Source organism: Stegastes partitus, unplaced genomic scaffold (genome assembly GCF_000690725.1).
Source record: "Stegastes partitus isolate 25-593 unplaced genomic scaffold, Stegastes_partitus-1.0.2 Scaffold74, whole genome shotgun sequence".
In the NCBI taxonomy this organism is placed as follows: domain Eukaryota; kingdom Metazoa; phylum Chordata; class Actinopteri; family Pomacentridae; genus Stegastes; species Stegastes partitus.
In genome coordinates, this window is record NW_007577805.1 from 1,116,109 (window position 1) to 1,128,548 (window position 12,440).

The following is a 12,440-nucleotide window of genomic DNA, read 5'->3' on the forward strand; positions in this document are numbered from 1 at the left end:
AAGTCAAGAGTTGTACAAGTGGAATGAAAAATTTAGCTTTTATCCAAAGGTTGTGACCCAACTACACGAACACATGGAAAAGAGAAGGTCCTGAGCAAAATGTGTGGACGGAGTAGGAAATAGTGCCCTACATCTAGTGGGGGAGACAGTAGTGGTAGTGATTCATGCTTGGTCACAGACTGATATTAACATATGAACTGACCTTTCCTTAAAGAGCCCCTCTGGTGAAAATCTAACTTCCTTTTCTTAGCTTGTTAACATATCCATATGGTGTATGGTGTGTGTGTGTGTGTGTGTGTGTATATGTGTGTGTATATATATATATGCTAGAGGACATATACTAAGAAAAGTATGCAGTCAAGAGCATGGCTGTTTCATAAACATGGATTCAGACTTCTAAGGTTTTATACATAACAAATCCATGAAGTAACCAATGTTGTGGTGGGGCTTTGCAATTTGTTGTTCACAAGAAATGGTTTCCAGTTTGATATTTGGAGCTGAAATATTGCAATATTACAACTTGCCATTGTGTGGAGTCGAGCAGTTTTCCAGTGTTTGAGCAGAGGTGCAGGTGAGCTGGTGTGCTCGAGCTGCAGTGAGTGCGGTAGACAGGAAGGGTCTGCGCATTTCAGACGAAGCAACAGTAATGAGTTCCATTTAAGCCATTTTAAAGCATGAAGATATTTATTGATGCTAAATATGTCATTTTGATACCTGAATATGAACTTTTAGCTGTTGAACCAATGACCAGAAAAGGGGCTGTAGAATCTACCAGGTGTTGTAGTTGCCAAACCTTGATCTTTGCCTAACCTAAACTGAATAGTAATGTGTATTCAGTTGCTGCGGAAGGCAAAGTTGTTGCAAGGAATTTAATGGGAATGTCCAATTGTAATTGGTACACCCCCTGCCCACACACAGTTGGTGCGTACCTTGCTAGTTAGTTATGGCTAACAGGGGGTTTGTGTACAATCAGTCCAGTAGTCCAACGTTATGCTAATTCCAAGTGTTCACTGCACTCCTGAAGGACAACGCCTGTCTTTATAACCTAGAAGGAGTAAGTAAACAACATATGCTGCACTGTTCCCTTTAGGGAGGTCTCATGCAACTTGTAAGCATTCAATGGGATTGACCTCTTGCTGTTGGATTTCAGTTGGCTCTGTCCCAGGTTGGAATAACCTCCACTGATCAGTCATTTCCAAGTCCATGCTGCTCTGTCCCTAATGCTTGCACAGTCATGTCTCATGTCTTTCCCCTCTTCTTCAATAGAGGGCAAATCTATATGACATGCATAATTCACACTGCCGATACGAGCAACATGAATGGATTAATCTCCACACGCTGTATAAATGGTTGTGGTGTGAATATATGTCTAGTAGGGAGGAGGAGTCATCAATCTCCATGTGGAATACAGCAAGATTTGGCAACATGTGTCCAAATGAAAGCACTATGAATAATACTTGGTGCAAATTCAACAGAGATAAATGGAATTTATTGCCAACCAAAAGGGCACGTGTTGCAATCAAGCACGTATTTGGAGATGGGAATTTCTTCGAGATTCCCATAGGATAAGTCGGAGACAGAACTGTAATCAATGACCTGGTTCTGGTAATTACTGTTTACTTTAGCTCATTATTCTCCGAGCTTTGATTAAGCAATAGCCCTTATGTGAAGGATATGTGGCCCTAATTGGTGGTTGCCAGGACACGTATCTCCCGCTTCTGTTGTGATGCATGTTGAGGGGGGAATGGAGGTCAGGAAGTGCGAGACGCCTCAGGTAGCTATTCTTGGCGCTGCCTTTGAGCCATTCACATTCTCTAATTGTCCGAGTCAACATGTGACAAAAGACGAACAGCAGTCCTTTGCCCAGCGAGACAAACGGCGAACGCTGGGCACATGCTTCACATGGCGGAAGAGAACGCTTCATATGTTGACATTTACAACCTAATTAAAACCAAGAAGGGAAATGATCCACACGGGGTCAGATGCTCATTACACGCAGGTAGCGACACATGAAATAAACACAGGAATACAAGCGCCTGCACAGGCAGCAACACGATCCGGCACGCCGTTTAGCCCGCCATCGGTAATCCCACCCAGCTGGAAAAACCTGCTCATTTGAATCACTAAAATCCTTAGATGATTAAAATATATTACCGCGTCAGAGAAATTCATACTCGTAACATTACAGATGTATGTATGCACATAAATTCCCTGTTGCCTCCTGCGTTTTGATTAGGAGCTGAGAGGGGCGTAGGAAAAAAAAAAAGATGTAGGTAACAAATAAAATGTATCAAAGGTGGAATTTTAAGCAGAACAAAGTTGTTCTAAGAATATATTTGCACACCATTGCTTTATTTGAGCTCACACACACATGAAACTACCCAAGGCTGAGCAGAGTCCGCTGTCACATCTAACTCGTCAAACAGAAAAGTGCCTCTCAGCCACTTGTTTCAGCTTTTGCTGGCAACTATGGACATGAACTGAGCTCTGGACTTCAGGGTGAAGGACTTTTTTTTTCTTAATGCAAAGAGCATAAATGTATTTGCTTATTTTGCTCCAAAATTCTGAAATCTGACTTTTGTTTTTCTTGCAATATTCTAACAAATTGGATTGCAAATTATCAAGTGTGCAGATCTCCTTTCAATAATTCAGCGTCTATATGACAAACACGGCATACCTCTGCCTTCACCGCGACAGCTTATATCACCGTGGTCCCCGAGCTTCATTCATTAAAATGTCCTTTGAGTCCTTCCCTGCCACGAACAATACCACCTAGACCTCACAATTTAGTTAACCCCCCACAAGCACGCGCAAATACTTGCTGTGATGATATTCCACGCTGTGTTTGCCTCCTCTGTGTGTCGAGTAAAGGGAGAGGAATACAGGTTCCATCGGTTCATCGTTGCTCTTGTATTCTTTTTTTTGTTTAAATTGCATAATTTGACGAATAATGACGTAGCGTTCGAGCTCCATTGTGAAAATTCCATCACTCTATATCGAACAACATCTGTCTTTTCATGTGCATCCACATTTCTGCTCCTAAATCCAATAGGTGATGGTTTAGTGTGTGTTAATCATTTGCAACTGGCTTTTCCACTATCTTATTTTCATGGGTAATTGGCTATGCAGCACATGGAACCAGAGACCTGCAGGCGACACAGAGGAAGGGGAACACAGGGATGGAGGAAACTGCAATCACTGAAGCGTGTCAAGCATTTTTTTTTTTCTTCCCCTCCTCTTCCCTCCATTCAATTACTGTATCTTGTTTACTTATTAATTTCGCGCTTTCCTTCTCCTCAAACGCACCTTAATCTGCCCGACCGTCTCTTCCTTTTTCTTTTAATATATTTTCTAAATCTCGAGCCGTGCGGGTCTTTTTTCCTCCATCTTTCTCGCCTCTCCTTAATTTTCCCTTCCACTTTCTCACTCCTACTCAGTCTCAGCGCTACCCAGATCTCGATTAGACCCCTGAAAAAAAACGCCTGTGCAATTTCCTGGAAGATTATAGTGATGGATTTACACAATATCAATCAGAGCAAATGCGGGGCCTCGAAAATAGCCCTCAAACTATTGGCAGGAGAGCAGTGGTCAAAGAGCCCACCAGACACAACAGTTTTCAGCACATACGTTGACTACGCATGTGTGAAGGACCCCATGACTGCCAACGGGCTCTGCTATGCCAAGATTTCTTTTTTTTTCTTCTTCTTCTTCTTCCTCCTGGAATATAAATTGACACTCTCAGTAATTACAGGCCCCAGGACTGTCAGAATGTGTAACAATCGTCCCTCTGCCCTCCAAGCATATGTCTGTTCGGTGTGTAGTTTTAGATTAATGGCAGAGCTCTGTGCTGTTAATGTGTAAGGTTCAATCCCTGTTTGGGCCGCTGATAGCTGAGTCTAAACTCTCCTCCATGCAGTGACTTGACATGCATTCTTTAAAAAAAATATTCCTGCTTGACTGTTTTCACGGCATCAAGCCTACTGTTGTTGTCGCCTTCAGCGTTTGCACTGATTTCATTGTTCCGCCAAAAACTGTGCACCAGATATGATGCTTTGTTGGGTCATCATTTGCATGTTTGTTTTGACTTTAATGTTAAAATGAAAAGAAGGAAAAAGCTTTTATTTGTCACGAATGCTGGGGTCAGAGTGCAGGTACAGGTTGAGGGCTTTCCTCAATGGCAGCTTCGCAACACTATGGTTTGAACTTCTGATCTGATCAGTAGCTTAGAGCCTCAACCACTACCATTTGGTCAAATTATGTGTTCTGTTTTTGCGTAAGACCCTGGATTCAAATCACACTTCTACATACTGTAAGACCTTTTCATTTCTCCAGTCATTTCTTTTTCCGCACATCGTGGTCAAAATGATATGTTTTCAATTATATGAAACATGGCAGTTACAATGATTAAAAAAAAAAAAAAAAAGACGTCACGCCACTTCGGGGCCCCTGACAGCAGTCACCTCGGATGAAGATGAGCCATTCCCTGGTGACTCCTCGTCTAATTCGACCAGTATTTCACTTGCTGCCTTCAACAAGGCGCTCTGAATGAGGTCACATTCCTCTGACCTCGGGGCATTATTACCCTGTAATCATGTGTTGCTCTGCATGGCTACATTTGTTATTTCTCGTTGACAGCCTAATGTTAGAAGAAAGCAATTTTACCTGATGGATGATCATAAGAGGGGGAGAGGCTATATCAGCTTCATGCCTCACCGGTGAATTATGCACAACAGAATCCCATATATGCCCGAACCGGCTGCCCGCAATACCTGCCTTCTCAAATATACTACCAGTCTGTCTGCTTTGTATTATTGCCAGAGCTGAGACTTTTCAGCTGTCAGAATGTGCATGAGGCCTATTCATTACCATAGTATTTACTTGTCCTCTTAAATCAAATGGGCTGTCAGTCCTTACATTACCGCGGCGGCATGAGAAATTCTTGACGTATTTGGAAGCAGCGCAGCTCGGACACCTGATTCATGGGTCTCAGGCCATTCATGATCGCAGAAATCAATAGGCGCTACTCCTCTGGCCCGCACTTTGTCTGTTGGCGGCAATAGGGATAACATGTCAAAGTGAACCTCCTCAATCTTGTCACTTTAAGTGCAATCAATACTCCTTTCCCCACCAAACCAACGCCTTCTGAGTACCAGCCCCCCTCTCCTCACACTAGGCTGAACATTTCAATCAATATCTGACTGGAGGCTAAAAACATCTGCAGAAGCAACAACGAAAAGCGAGGTGGAATTAAATGCTTTACAATATACTGAGGACGACGACGCGCTTGGCTGGAGCGTCTCCGCAGGAACAGAAATGCGATGAAAAGAGAACAAAAAATTGAATTCCCCGACTGCTGAAGTCTACAAATACCATATTTGTGTTGCGTAAACGTAACACGGTTCGCCGAAAACCTCTGAAAATAGCAACACACTTGTAGGACTGAGTGATTGAATTCCATGGATCTGTCATAGCCAAGCAATTAAACCACAATTCAAACGAAGCATAGATTAGCAAACACTAAGTCAAAGCACCGCTGCTGCTATGATACCATTAGCTTCAAAAAAGACTGCTTTTAATCTTTAAACACGGTTTCCCAGCAGTGTTTTACACGGTGAATCTCTGAGCCCACTGCCCCATACATCACTGTGGACGATTCTCAACGTATGGTCCACACGTCGGCTTCCAGACGGCGCCAATCCATAAAAGCGGGCCTCCGGCCAAAGTATCCGTAAATTAGTCCACCTAAAAAATTCAACAAGCCCAGTGAGAGGTTTGATGTGTGCATCTAGGTGCTTGGCCCTGGAAACGATTGTATTAATTGCCTTGGGGATTATGAGACACAGACCTCCACTCCCTCATGCATATTTGACACTTCTAGCTGCACGCTCAAGCCCCTGTTGCAGCTAATGGATGATGTTTGGCGGGGTGTTGCATATGTATTAGCTACCAAGTTATGAGTGGGCGCGCGGCGAGCACATCCCCGCGCATGCCGATCCTTCCATGTGTGTGCGTGCCGGGCTCCGTTATCTGGAGCCAGCCAGGGTGAGCGCAGGGCCGGGGTGGTCAGGTTGCCGGTTCCTAATTGGTGCGACTGCTCCCTGATCGCCTGCCCCCTCAAAAAGCCGGTGCTGCCCTCTTCTGTTAATCTGTGCCAGGGATTTAGCTCCGCTTGACACGAAACTGACCTGACAGTCCGTTGAGTGTTTGTTGTGAGCAAACATGGACACGGCAGAAAGGCAGACAATTGAATATGCAGTCATTTAAACACAGGAACGCACACACACACACACACACACACAGGAGATGTATACTGTGGTGCAAATGAGAGACAGATATGCAGTCAGACAGACAAGCGCACACACACACAGCTACACACAATCTCAGTTCAAAGAGCCGCAACTCCATTTGAGATATGGCTCTGGACAGCATCACTATGATGAAGAGGCAGAGCTCTTGACAGTGTTGTTGGTGGAACAGCATCAAACAGTGGTGTGAGTGTGTGTGTGTGTGTGTGTGCAGATGCCACAGCTGCTGATAATGTCCACTCACAGTCCTCGAGTGAGAAGCGAGCTTGTTGATATCAAGCACTCGCGCATAGCTATACATGGTGTCCTTTTTTTTTTTTTTGTCTGCAGAGATCGTGTGGCTACGATGGAGTGACATCTGATCTGATGACTTTTGAAACTTCACAACATGACTCAAAGCATCAGAAAGGCATCGCTGTCTAATCCGATATGCAAATATTGTAAATAGAGGAAGGAAGCTGACGGGGGGAATTTGCTACAGAATCAGCTCGTGTTTAGATGTAGTTCGCTAAAGCAGAAGTAACAGATCAGAAGCTTTTTTTGCAATGGAGATCCAGCCTCTGATGATCGGAAACACCAGCGTTAACTCCACGGCTCAGTCTGACAATCCAAAAGCCAGAAAAACAACCATGATACAACCGTGACCCTGATTGCACTTGCAACTGGGGGGCAGCACTAAATACATGTCAACATCTGATCCAGTCTCTCGAACCACTTGCAGAGGTGGTCCTGGACACATAAAGCACTTATACTTTGTAGTGTGAACACTGCTGCTTACCCCTACAAGGGCTTAACGGGAAAACATATCATTAATGCAGGAAATTGTGGTTGATGCCCTGTTGCTAGATGCCATTCTAGTTGTTGAGATTGGCAGGATAAAGCCATTTGCGTCTATGTATTTTAGTTCTCCAGCCATTTTTGTTTTCTTTCCTATCAACAGAACCGACAGGCATTGCCTATACAAAGAAGTAATTGGCTTTTGAATCATGGTTTATAGAATTGTACTTTGTTCAGAAGAATGTACCAGAAAAAAGACTTTCATGTCCAAGTGTAAGCAGATTTCTACAATGTGATGTTGATTCAGTAAAAACATAAAACACTAAGTAAGCGACTGCATAAGTATTCACCCACTTTAAAGTGACTCACCTATTTCAGCACTTCCGAGGAGGATAAAGAGTTTTTATAGGCAAAGTAACAACTGTGCAATCGACTTTTCTAGGTCAAGTGACATCAGCAGTAACAAAATCTGAACTCTAGAGTCAGCTGGAGATGTCTGATAGACACATGGGACCGTGTCTCATTTGTCCACTTGGATTATCCATCCATCCATTATCTATACACTGCTTAATCCTCACTAGGGTCGTGGGGGGCTGGAGTCTATCCCAGCTGACTCAGGGTGAAGGCAGGAGACACCCTGGACAGGTCACCAGTCTATCACAGGGCTACACTTAGAGACAGACAACCAAGCACACTCACATTCACACCTACAGACAATTTAGAATCACCAATTAACCTCAACATGTTTTTGGACTTGTGGGAGGAAGCCGGAGAACCCGGAGAGAACCCACGCTGCACGGGGAGAACATGCAAACTCCACACAGAAAGATCCCGGTGCCCCCACCAAGACGCGACCCAGCGACCTTCTTGCTGTGAGGCAACAGTGCTAACCACTGAGCCACTGTGCAGCTTGGACTGACCAAAAAATGATTTCAAACTGACTCAATTTCATCCAATCAAAGACTGAACTGAAGACAGCCAAATAGTCTTGCACCACAAGTCTGCCCCAGGGCAGCTGTGGCTACAATCATAGTTTACCACCACCGGATTGAATGCGTGTGAATGAATAATTGACAGTGTATTCACTTTAAGTTTAGAAAAGCGCTATATAAATCTGATCTATTACCAGAGGTTTAAATGCACTGTAATGTCAATTTAAATGTCAATCACTTATCTTAAAGCTACATTAAAAGATTATTTGTGTAGGGGAGCTGGTTGCCAACAAGACAGAGACATATTATTACCTCACAAGGTTATAATCCAGCAGACACTGAACAACCTTAGTATTCATTTGAGGTCATGTTTCTTGGCTCTGCCTCAGTCTCCACAAACTCCTGAGGGAAATGTCTTTCTCTTTAGCAGCTTTTTTTTTTTTTCCTTTCCTCAGCTACATTTACAAGCTAGTCGCTAACTGTGTCTGTCAGCTGTTGGGTTGTTGTTGTTGTTGTACAGTGGGTTTATCACAGTTTTTTTTCCTCAAAAACAGTTGCCTGCTGCTGCCGGAAATGAAGCCGATAAGAGCGCTGAGACCGAAGCAAAACATCGAAGTTATGAGGTGTAAAGGCACAAACGGTGACCTCAGAGACGCTTAAATGCTAATTTAATCATAAACAGAGAGATAAAAACATGGTTAGTAACTGCAAATCTTGGAAGTAAACTGAGAAAGGATTAAAAATCAGATAGTGAGCAATCATTTCCACTTCGGGAAAATGACTTAACTGTAATTGCGGCGCTTCAAAGTTCAGACGGTTTGTGCTAAATACTGCGTATGAAATATCAGTTTAATGTGCATCAACACGCATGACTACTTACCTGAGATTATCCGAGTTTTTTTCATTCATTTTTGCACCCACCTGGTGCTCTAAAGCCTCCTGAATTGAAGCACTACATGTTCAAGGTCTTGGTGTGCCTGTAGCACAACAGGTACAGTATTTGTGGATTCACAACTCATTCCTTAATAGTCAAGAGCTCATTTGTGTCTATTGGTGCCTCTTGTAAATCCTTTCACAAGGTAGAAAAATGTCACACAGAGGTGCCTTAATATGAAAACAACATGATTTTATGTGACACATTCAACAAACTAAGGGGTGGATGACAAAAACCATGAACATTATGATGAATACATTTAGAATCATTCGTTTTGAAGCTCGGTGAAATGATTCATCTTTACAGAAAGTATGTAATATACACTGCAAATATGTCAACTGTGTGCATTTTTAAGCATGCATCAGTATATCTAAATTCAATTTCAGCGATAATGCACATCATACATTAAGACAGATGCAACTCTTTGTCAAATATAATTAAAGAAGTTTCAACGTGTAATCCGTGTGTGCAGAGAGTGGTGGAGACGCCTCACTGCAATGTTTGAACAGATGAGGCATAATCTGGAAATGAGTCACTCCGGAGTCAGAGCCCAGGATGAGTGCATCTCTTTCGGGGGGTTTGACTCGGTCGGAGTGTCGTGAGTAAACAGTCGATCACCGCCCAAGTCACGGCGGCTCCGTACTTACAGCGAGTGTTAAGCAGTCCGTTGGGCTTTCTTGCGCTCGGTTGACATATTCGGATGGTGTGCGTTCAGTTTGGCACCACAGAGTCTTTCTTTGACAGGAGGAAGCGATGAGCGTATCTGGCTCCAGCTTCATGGTTTAAAGCCATGGCCACTGTGGAAGAAGGACAAACATAAAACAGAGTGAGCACACGGTGCGTTGAAGAGCTACCTTCATGTCATCCCGACTCCAGACAGAACGCAGGTATTGGATGCTAAAACTCCTGGTTGCGTTCGATGACCCTACAAGGCAACATTTTTTAGAGGTATATCTATGATATCTGCACATGACAAAAGACAGTATGGTTCAAAATATGTCAACCTGTTGGGTAATGCATGTTCTTTCCAAGATTTTCATCTGTTGACTACGAAGCTACAGACAGGACTTGTATAGCTCAAGCCTCAAAATGGAGACAACAGCAGGTATGGTTGTGTTCACAGGTTTAAAAATCAAACAACCAGCACATCAAAGTCCCACTAGTCAACATTTTATGTCTCTGTTTGTCTATACAAAAAAAACGGAGGTAAGTTTTAGTTTTTCATGGGGTTTGACAGTGTGTATGCTAAGCTAAGCTAACAGACTCTCGGCTCTAGCTTAATATTTAACACAAAAATGTACAGATGGTCTTTACTTTCTCACCTAGTTTTGAGAAAGAATGGCAAAATGACACCATATATCTGAACCAGAGTTGTCAAATGTAAGCCTGAAACTGTGATAGCTCATTAAAACCACTTCATGCTACATGTGCCATTTAAAAAACATTGCTGCAGCACTAATGGCTAGCAGGCAGGCTAGCCATTAGTGACTTAGTTGTGTCCAAGAGTCACTTGACAAAAATTCTGACTTTTCAGGTGAACTGCAGGCTGTGTACGGAACATCCAAGTAGTGAAATATCTACAGTATTTTGTTGCTGAATTAATTCATTTTGTAAGGAAACTTCATTTTAAAACAATTGTCAACTTGTAGTGTCTTGTACTGTCTTACCATAGTTACAAACGGAACACTTATGTGGAAAAACTTGTTAAAACAACTTCATTTTTATGAGTAATCAACTTAAAAACCCGTGTTTATGCCATAAAGGCCCAGAAACTTCTTGGAGTTCAGGAGGTTAAAGTTTGGGAACATAAGGGAGCAGAAACACTTGTTTGTAGTGTGAATCATAAACACCTCTTGTAAGAATGTAAATTTCTTCCATCTAACCTTCAGGCATTTCCACCTTGATACTTTACAGGCGTTGCATTTCCCGTATTGCTGCTGAATGTATAATAAACTGGGAGAGGCCAAAAAAAGTAAAAAATTCAATCGACTGATGTATTTCCTGGAAATTCTGCGCTGGTCATGCTTGATCCTGAGTCAGTGATGCTATTTCAGGGGTAGAAAAGTGTCATAGACTTGGCCTGGAATTTAAGTTTCAGTTCTCACTTTGTAAATTATACAGTACTCAGTCCCTGCAGACCTATAATCCCCATCATACATAATGTACACATCCTGCACGACAACCAAAGAAGATGACGGTGGCTCTGACAGCCTCTGATGTAAATGAACGTGGCTCTGAGTTCACTGTATGTGAGCACCCTGTATGGCTCTCTGAGACCATTATCCCAGAGTGCTGCAGCACTTTCACTCTCACTCCCCGACGAGTCACCAAAATCCACACCTCCATGTTTAAATGCAAATTTCAGTTAGAGCACCTTAGAGGAAGCGAAAGCGGTTTAGAAATCTCTTTAACCAAGTCTTGCACACTTATTAAAATTACCTCTCGACAAGCTTGCGTCTTCAACTTAAGAAGAGCAAGAACGAAACAATGTCACACCTGCTTTTGAACCGAGGAAGAGCTGAAGAAGCTGAGGAGAGGGGGAAAGAGACGGGAGCGGCCGATAATGGGATAAATCCTGAGCCCTGAGGCCGCCGTGTTCGGTACACTAAGCCAGTCTGCGCTGGCGGAGAGATGTAGTGTCATGATAGCAACTTGTGTTTATGGGATGCCGTTGCGTGGACGCGTCGGCTATTACCGTCTGCGGCATGTCATTCACTGTTATGACTAATCACAGAACACGAGGCGGCAGAGAAATCACAGAAAAAAAGAAAAACCCTCCCCGCTTCTGAAACAAAACAGCTGCCTGGAAGAAATGAAGGTCGTTTCAGCAGAACGCCAGCAGGGCTTTAGTGAGTGAAAGATTTTTTCTTTTCTTTTTTTGGAGGAGGGTGAAACATGCTGAGGCTGCGTGACGCATCGCTGTTGTCTCACATAGTTAGACAATACATTGTCCAAATAATTTCCCCCGTGGTGAAAATCTGCCTAATGATCTCCATCTCTGGTGCTCTAATTCATTTATTATGTTAATAAGAAAACCCGTTAGTACGATCAGACAATGCACAAACCGAAGTGTACTTCTCTAATCATGTAGGAGGATGATTTCGAAGGCTTCTAGCAATCTGGCCGCATTATAGCGACGATGGAAATTGTTCTTAAACTGTCAAACGATAAGGGTTTAAAATATCTAATAGGCAGCTTTGGATGTGGATTGCAATCTTCCCTCGCCAACAGGCGGTTAATTCCCTCCTGAGCGAATCAGAGAATTCTGATAAACGCTCCGTGAGGCTTAACATATACAGCTGAGATGTACTTCAGACTGATTGTGCTGTAGGGTGCTGAGATAAGTTTCTCTGAGCAGTGGATTTACTGTATGTGCGTGATGGTTAAAAAAAAAAAAAAAATGTCCATCAAGGTTATGAAAAGCAGCGTATGTTCGTCCCTGGGCGCAGCCTGACCCCGGCCCTTGTCTCCAGCCACACTCTATCAGCCTTA

General features: G+C 43.1%; 1 protein-coding gene across 1 annotated transcript in view; it reads right to left on the bottom strand.

The window, feature by feature from the left end:
* The window catches only part of chrm2a (cholinergic receptor, muscarinic 2a), an 82,832-nt gene that overhangs the window by 40,118 nt on the left and 30,274 nt on the right, over positions 1-12,440 (bottom strand). Inside the window, exon 2 of the mRNA XM_008276495.1 lies at positions 9,596-9,745. The gene's annotated coding sequence lies outside the window, so the exon portion shown is untranslated. The remainder of the gene's footprint in view (positions 1-9,595; positions 9,746-12,440) is intronic.